The sequence below is a fragment of the Arachis ipaensis genome, chromosome B6 (genome assembly GCF_059453495.1).
Source record: "Arachis ipaensis isolate K30076 ecotype BB chromosome B6, ASM5945349v1, whole genome shotgun sequence".
NCBI classification, from domain to species: Eukaryota; Viridiplantae; Streptophyta; class Magnoliopsida; order Fabales; family Fabaceae; genus Arachis; species Arachis ipaensis.
This window is the reverse complement of record NC_142441.1, coordinates 48,205,130-48,214,391: the sequence shown is the minus strand read 5'-3', so window position 1 is coordinate 48,214,391 and position 9,262 is coordinate 48,205,130. Positions and strand designations below refer to the sequence as shown.

At 36.6% G+C, this 9,262-nt stretch overlaps 1 non-coding gene across 1 annotated transcript; it reads right to left on the bottom strand.

Moving 5' to 3' along the window:
* Window positions 1-7,390: 7,390 nt before the first annotated feature.
* LOC148555463 (small nucleolar RNA R71) lies at window positions 7,391-7,498 on the bottom strand. Its single transcript, XR_015886745.1, has one exon. It is a non-coding gene; the product is annotated as a small nucleolar RNA R71 (small nucleolar RNA).
* Between the last annotated feature and the right edge of the window lie 1,764 nt (window positions 7,499-9,262).

Sequence of the window (9,262 nt, the reverse complement as noted above, 5' to 3'; positions counted from 1 at the left end):
GAACAGTGCATATTTAATGTTGTAGTTAAGAATGTTGGCTCTTGAAAGAATGATGAAAAAGGAAAAGTATTATTGGTAATCTGAAAAATCCAAAAATTAATTTTTGAAGCAAGAAAAAGCAGCAAACAAAAAAGAAAAAGAAAAAAATGTATATGCGAAAAAAAAAAGCAAGCAAAAAAAGAAAGAAAAAGACAATAGCTCTTTAAACCAAAAGGCAAGAGCAAGGATCCAAGACTTTGAGCATCAATGGTTAGGAGTGTCTAAAAGAGACAAAATCTTGGCCTAAACAGTTCAAATGAGCTGCTTCCCTAACTATATGCTTGTGGTGTGAAGGTGTCAAGTGAAAAACTTGAGACTAAGCAGTTAAAGTCATGATCCAAAGAAAAAGAGTGTGCTTAAGAACTCTGGACACCACTGGCTGAGGATTCTAGCAAAGCTGAAACACAATCCTAAAGGGTTCACCCAGTTAAGTGTCTATGGCGTTTATGTATCTGGTGGTAATACTGGAAAATAAAGCGCTTAGGGTCACGGCCAAGACTCAAAAGAAGCTGTGATCAAGAATAAAAAAGAACTAAACTAGGAGAATCAATAGTATCATCTGGATTCTGAGTTCCTAAAGATGCCAATTATTTTGAGCTTCAAAGAAAAGTGAGATGCCAAAACTATTCAGAAGTGAATAGCCATCAGTCCCGCTCATCTAATTAAAACTGAGCTTCATTGAGAACTCTGAGATTTATTGTATCCTTCTCTTCTTTGTAATCCTACTTTGTTTTTAGTTGCTTGGGGACAAGCAATAGTTTAAGTTTGGTGTTCTGATGAGCGAATATTTTATACGATTTTTGGCATCATTTTCATATAGTTTTTGTTATGTTTTGTTTAAGTTTCATTTTGTTTTCATAAGTTTTAGTGCAAAATTCACATTTTTGGATTCTAATTTGAGTTGTTGTGTTTTATGATGATTTTAGATAAATTCTGGCTGAAATTGAGGAGCTTTGGAAAAATCTGATTTAGAGACAGAGAAAGGACTGCAGATGCTGTTGGATTCTAACCTCCATGCACTTGAAGGAGCATTTCTGGAGCTACAGAAGTCCAAATGGCGCCCTCTCAACGGCTATAGAAAATTAACATCTAGGGCTTTCGAGAAAATATAATAGTCTATACTTTGCTTTGGAAATGAAGGCCTAAAACTGGTGTTCAACGCCAGTTACCTATCCCATTCCTGGCATTGGATTCCCAATAGGGAGCAGCTGGCGTCCAACGCCCAAAAGGGAGTCCAAAGTTGGCATCCAATGCCCCAGAGGGAGCACCAACTCGTGGCTTCACTCAAGCTCAGCCCGAACACTCGCCAAGTAGGCCCGGAAAATGGATTTTCGCACTACAAGACTAGTTTATTTTATTTCTATAATTCTTAGTTATCATATTACTATATATAGGAGGAGATCACCCTTGTTTAGGATCATCTTCCCCCACTTTTACTTTCGAACATTATTGTAAGCTTTGAGTCACTAACCTCCTAGGTTAAAGTTAGGAGTTCTGCTAACTTTTATGGATTAATAATATCATTGTTCTATTTCAATCTATGCTTGATTCCATTCTAAGATGTATCTTCGTTCTTCATCCTAATGAATTGGGAGTGTATCTTGACCGTCATCCCTATTCTATATGGGTTCTTGCGAGTCCTTGACGGGATAGTACTGAACCACAAGCTTGATTATACATCTCTTAGACGGCTAATCCATGGCTTCGTTGGGGACTTGGAGACATCAGTTCAGCTGAGGTGCGGGGCGATTGGGGCCTTTGTGGTATAGGCTAGAATCAAAGGAGCAGTGTTCTCTGATTTGGAAGATCCGACCTTGTCTGTGGCGTTTTGAGTAGGATCACCAAGGGAATGGACTGCTAGAGCTTCACTCTCGTTCAGATTGGATGACCACTGACCTAGCGTTTGATCTGAAGCAGAGGAGATTAATGACCACTGACCTGGCATTAGTCACTTACCGCCTGCCATGGAATGAATCAATCAGAAGTTGGAGTAGACAGTGAGAAAAGTTGATCCTGAAGGAGGAAGCATCTCCGAAACCTCAACTGTTCTCTCATCATTGATTTGACACTTATCCAGTAACTTTATTTATTCTGTTTATGCGTTTTTCACAACAACTATATTTTCTATCCACCTGACTAAGATCTACAAGGTATCCATTGCTTGTTCAAACCAACAATCTCCATGGGATTGATCCTCACTCACCTGAGGTATTACTTGGACGACCCAATGCACTTGTCGGTCTATCTGTGTAAATATTGCGGAATTAATTTCGTGCACCATTTGACTAGATTAATCAATTTATCATTGTTTACTTAGTCCATTAATCTTCAAAGAAACAATAACCTACTCCAATGGTATTACTTGATATGACTTGGTGCACTTACCGATAGTAGTTTGTGAAAAACCACATCAGTGTGTGACTTCATTGAGATCTCCGAACATAATAGCAAGAAAATCGAATATGCTCTTCATTTCTACAATCTCATCACATACTTCTTTTTTTTAACCAATAATATTCGAAGCATAAATCAACGCAATTAGCACTTGTTCATTTATATATCTATTTGTAACCATTAAACATATATATGTTGCCCATTTCAAAACTTGCTGAATATTAACAAAACCTAACTCCCAAACACACAATATCCACTCCCATTATTTATTGCCTCTACATACTTCCACTCAAAATCAATGTTATCCAAAATTCTTTTAAATTCATACTCCTTAAGATTGGTTACCTTAATTTCTACTAATCTCAAAATTCTAATATATTTTTGCTCACTATGTCCCTAATTATTTCTATCTTATCTCTCCACTCTTTAATTCCCTATAATTCCACATAAAGATCATGATAAATTATTTAAATTCTCACCTATTCTCTTAGCATCCTTCTTTTTTTCTATGACGATTTTTTTCCCTTTTTTTTGTACTTCTTTCTTTAAATTTAGTGTCTTTTCTTCCTAATTTCTGAGGTACTCTTTTACACTATCTTCCTCACGCGTTTAGATTTCAAGTTTATTTTTCAAGGCCGACATTTTTTTTTGCCACCAAATCAACGTCATTGAAGTCTTCCTTACTTAATGATATATGTTTACTCAATTCACTCATCTCTTCTACATCTCTTGTAATATTTCTCTCTTTTTTTATTTTTTTATTTTTTTTTTTTGCTTCTTGATGAGCGGATAATTTATACGCTTTTTGGCATTATTTTTAGTATGTTTTTAGTAAAATCCAGTTACTTTTAGGGATGTTTTCATTAGTTTTTAAGTTAAATTCACATTTCTGGTCTTTACTATGAGTTTGTGTGTTTTTCTGTGATTTCAGGTATTTTCTAGCTGAAATTGAGGGACTTGAGCAAAAATCAGATTCAGAGGTTGAAGAAGGACTGCTGATGCTGTTGGATTCTGACCTCCCTGCACTCAAAGTGGATTTTCTGGAGCTACAGAACTCAGAATGGCGCACTTCCAATTGCGTTGAAAAGTAGACACCCAGGACTTTCCAGCAATATATAATAGTCCATACTTTGGCCGAGTTTAGATGACGTAAAAGGGCGTTGAACGCCAGTTCTATGCTGCTGTCTGGAGTTAAACGCCAGAAACACGTCACAAGCCATAGTTGAACGCCAGAAATACGTTACAAACTGGCGTTCAACTCCAAGATTGACCTCTACACGTGTAACATTCAAGCTCAGCCCAAGCACACACCAAGTGGGCTCCGGAAGTGGATTTATGCATCAATTACTTACTTCTGTAAACCCTAGTAACTAGTTTAGTATAAATAGGACTTTTTACTATTGTATTAGACATCTTTGATCAGTTTTATGCTATCTTAGACTTTCATGGGGGCTGGCCATTCGGCCATGCCTGAACCATTATCACTTATGTATTTTCATACGGTAGAGTTTCTGCACTCCATAGATTAAGGTGTGGAGCTCTGTTGTTCCTCAAAGATTAATGCAAAGTACTACTGTTTTTCTATTCAATTCAACTTATTCCGCTTCTAAGATATTCATTCGCACTTCAACTTGAATGTGATGAACGTGACAATCATCATCATTCCCTATGAACACGTGCCTGACAACCACTTCCGTTCTACCTTAGATTGAATGAGTATCTCTTGGATCTCTTAATCAGAATCTTCGTGGTATAAGCTAGATTGATGGCGGCATTCATGAGAGTCCGGAAAGTCTAAACCTTGTCTGTGGTATTCCGAGTAGGACTCTGGGATTGAATGACTGTGACGAACTTCAAACTCGCGAGTGCTGGGCGTAGTGACAGACGCAAAAGGAGGGTGAATCCTATTCCAGTATGATCGAGAACCTCAGATGATTAGCCGTGCTGTGACAGAGCATTTGGACCATTTTCACAAGAGGATAGGATGCAGCCGTTGACAAGGGTGATGCCTCCAGACGATTAGCCATGCAGTGACAGCGCATCGGACCATTTTCCAGAGAGGATTAAAAGTAGCCATTGACAACGGTGATGTCCTTACATAAAGCCAGCCGTAGAAAGGAGTAAGACTGATTGGATGAAGACAGCGGGAAAGCAGAGATTCAGAGGAACGAAAGCATCTCTACACGCTTATCTGAAATTCTCACCAATGAATTACATAAGTGTTTCTATCCTTATTTTATGTTTATTTATTATTTATGTTCGAAAACTCCATAACCTTTTGATATCCGCCTGACTGAGATTTACAAGGTGACCATAGCTTGCTTCATACCAACAATCTCCGTGGGATCGACCCTTACTCACGTAAGGTTTATTACTTGGACGACCCAGTGCACTTGCTGGTTAGTTGTATCGAAGTTGTGAATGAAAAACGATTTATTAAGACGTGCGTACAGAGTTTCTGGCGCCGTTGCCTGAGATCACAATTTTGTGCACCATGTTTTTGGTGCCGTTGCCGGGGATTGTTCGAGTTTGGACAACTGGCTCAGATTGGGTAATTTTCTTCTTATTTTCAAAAAGTTTTCAAAAATCTTTCAAAAAAAATTTTCCTTTATTTTCGAAAAAAAAAATTAAAATAAATGTTTTCCAAAATATATTTTTCTTCAGAATTTTTAAGAATGAATTCTAGTGTTTCATGATGATTTGTTGAATCCTGGCTGGCTGTAAGCCATGTCTAATCTTTTGGACTGGGGTTTCAACTTATCATCACAAGAGCTTGTTGATTCTCACATACTTAGTTGCTCTATACATGGAAAGTATCAATATCTGCTGAAGCTTGGCTGGCCATTGGCCATATCTAGTATTTTGGACCGGAGCTTTCACTGAAAGCTTGGCTGGCTAGTGAGCCATGTCTAATTCCTGGACTGAAGCTTTAGACTAACATGGCAAGATTCCTGAAATTCATATTAAAAATTTTGAAATCCTTATTTTCTTTTTCCTATATATTTTTTCGAAAAAAAATATACAAAAATCCAAAAAAATAAAAAAAATCATAAAAATAAAAAATATTTCATGTTTCTTGTTTGAGTCTTGAGTCAAGTTGAAAGTTTGGTGTCAATTTCATATTCATCTTGCATTTTTCGAAAAATTCATGCATTCATAGTGTTCTTCATGATCTTCAAGTTGTTCTTGGTAAGTCTTCTTGTTTGATCTTGATGTTTTCATGTTTTGTGTCTTTTCTTGTTTTTCATATGCATTCTTGCATTCATAGTGTCTATACATGAAAAATTTTTAAGTTTGGTGTCTTGCATGTTTTCTTTGCATTAAAAATTTTTCAAAAATAAGTTCTTGATGTTCATCTTGACATTCAAAGTGTTCTTGGTGTTCATCTTGACATTCATAGCATTCTTGCATGCATTCATTGTTTTGATCCAAAATTTTCATGCATTGAGTCTTTTTCATGTTTTTCCCTCTAATCATTAAAAATTCAAAAATAAAAAAAAAATATCTTTCCCTTTTTCACTCATAAATTTCAAAAATTTGAGTTGACTTTTTCAAAACTTTTTAAAATCTAGTTGTTTTTATGAGTCAAATCAAATTTTCAATTTAAAAATCTTATCTTTTTCAAAATCTTTTTCAAAAATCAAATCTTTTTCATTTTTCTTATTTATTTTTGAAAATTTTAAAAATCTTTTTCAAAAATCTTTTTCTTATCTTTATCTCCTAATTTTCGAAAATAACATCATCAATTAATATTTTGATTCAAAAATTTCAAGTTTGTTACTTGCTTGTTAAGAAAGATTCAAACTTTGAGTTCTAGAATCATATCTTGTGATTTCTTGTGAATCAAGTCATTAATTGTGATTTTAAAAATCAAATCTTTTTCAAAACTAATTTCAATCATATCTTTTCAAAAATATCTCTTTATCTTATCTTTTTCAAAATTTGATTTTAAAATATCCTTTCTAACTTCTTATCTTCTTATCTTTTCAAAATTGATTTTCAAATTTGTTTTAACTAACTAACTAACTTTTTGTTTGTTTCTTATCTTTTTCAAAACTACCTAACTAACTCCCTCTCTCTCTAATTTTCGAAAATATCTTCCCTCTTTTTCAAAATTTCTTTTTAATTAACTAATTATTTTAATTTTTTATTTTAATTCTCGAAAATTACTAACCTTTTTCAAAAACTATTTTCAAAAATCACTAACTCTTTTTCAAAAATTATTTTCGAAAATTCTCTCTCTCTCTTATCTCCTTCTATTTATTTATTCATCTACTAACACTTCATCTCACCCAAATTTGAACCCCCTCTTCCATCTGTGTTCGAATTTTTTTCTTCTTCTTTTCTTCTACTCATACAGGGACCTCTATACTGTGATAAAAAGGACCCCTATTATTATTATTTTTCTGTCCCTCTTTTTCATATGAGCAGGAGCAAGGACAAGAATATTCTTGTTGAAGCAGATCCAGAACCTGAAAGGACTCTGAAGAGGAAACTAAGAGAAGCTAAATTACAACAATCCAGCAAGCACCTTTCAGAAATTTTCGAACAGGAAGAGGAGATGGCAGCCGAAAATAATAATAATGCAAGGAGCATGCTTGGTGACTTTACTGCACCTAATTCCAATTTACATGGAAGAAGTATCTCCATTCCTGCCATTGGAGCAAACAATTTTGAGCTGAAACCTCAATTAGTTTCTCTGATGCAGTAGAACTTCAAGTTTCATGGACTTCCATCTGAAGATCCTTTTCAGTTCTTAACTGAATTCTTGCAGATCTGTGATACTGTTAAGACTAATGGAGTAGATCCTGAAGTCTACAGGCTCATGCTTTTCCCTTTTGCTGTGAGAGACAAAGCTAGAATATGGTTGGACTCTCAACCTAAGGATAGCCTGAACTCTTGGGATAAGTTGGTCAAGGCTTTCTTAGCCAAGTTCTTTTCTCCTCAAAAGCTGAGTAAGCTTAGAGTGGATGTTCAGGCCTTCAGACAGAAAGAAGGTGAATCCCTCTATGAAGCTTGGGAGAGATACAAAGAACTGACCAAAAAGTGTCCTTCTGACATGCTTTCAGAATGGACCATCCTGGACATATTCTATGATGGTCTGTCTGAATTAGCTAAAATGTCATTGGATACCTCTGCAGGTGGATCCATTCACTTAAAAAAACCGCCTGCAGAAGCTCAAGAACTCGTTGACATGGTTGCTAATAACCAGTTCATGTACACTTCTGAGAGGAATCCTGTGAGTAATGGGATGCCTATGAAGAAGGGAGTTCTTGAAATTGATACTCTGAATGCCATATTGGCTCAGAATAAAATATTGACTCAGCAAGTCAATATGATTTCTCAGAGTCTGAATGGAATGTGCAAGCTACATCCAACAGTACTCAAGAGGCATCTTCTGAAGAAGAAGCTTATAATCCTGAAAACCCTGCAATAGCAGAGGTGAATTACATGGGTGAACCTTATGGAAACACCTATAACCCCTCATGGAGAAATCACCCAAATCTCTCATGGAAGGATCAACAAAAGCCTCAACAAAGCTTTAATAATGGTGGAAGAAATAGGTTTAACAATAGTAAACCTTTTCGATCATCCACTCAGCAACAGATAGAGAACTCTGAACAAAATACCTCTAATTTAGCAAACTTAGTCTTTGATCTATCTAAGGCCACTGCAAGTTTCATGAATGAAACAAGGTCCTCCATTAGAAATTTGGAGGTACAAGTGGGCCAACTGAGTAAAAGGATCACTGAAATCCCTCCTAGTACTCTCCCAAGCAATACAAAAGAAAATCCAAAAGGAGAGTGCAAGGCCATTGACATAGTCAACACGGCCGAACCTGGAGAGGAAGGGGAGGACATAAATCCCAGTGAGGAAGACCTCCTGGGACGTCCAGTGATCAATAAGGAGTTTCCCTTTGAGGAACCAAAGGAATTTGAGACTCATCTAGAGACCATAGAGATTCCATTGAACCTCCTTATGCCCTTCATGAGCTCTGACGAGTATTCATCTTCTGAAGAGAATGAGGATGTTACTAAAGAGCAAGTTACCAAGTACCTTGGTGCAATCATGAAGCTGAAGGCCAAATTATTTGGTATTGAGGCTTGGGAAGTTGAACCTCCCTTGTTCACCAATGAACTAAGTGATCTGAATCAACTGACATTGCCTCAAAAGAAACAGGATCCTGGAAAGTTCGTAATACCTTGTACCATAGGCAACATGATCTTTGAAAAGGCTCTGTGTGACCTTGGTTCAGGGATAAACCTCATGCCCCTCTCTGTAATAGAGAAACTGGGAATCTTTGGGGTGCAAGCTACTAAAATCTCATTAGAGATGGCAGACAATTCAAGAAAATAGGCTTATGGACAAGTAGAGGACGTGTTAGTAAAGGTTGAAGGCCTTTACATCCCTGCTGATTTCATAATCCTTGATACTGGGAAGGATGCGGATGAATCCATCATCCTTGGAAGACCTTTCCTAGCCACAGCAAGAGCTGTGATTGGTGTTGACAGAGGTGAATTAGTCCTTCAATTGAATGAGGACTCCCTTGTGTTTACAACTCAAGGTTACCCTTCTGTAAACATGGAAAAGAGGCACAGTAAGCTTCTCTCAAAACAGAGTCAACTAGAGCCCCCATAGTCAAACCTAAGTCTGGTGTTGCGAGGCCACAACCAAAATCTAAATTTGGTGTTGAACTCCCATATCCAAACTCTAAGTTTGGTGTTGGGAAGTCTCAACAATGCTCTGAACATCTGTGAGGCTCCATGAGAGCCCACTGTCAAGCTATTGACATTAAAGAAGCGCTTGTTGGGAAGCAACCCAATTTTTA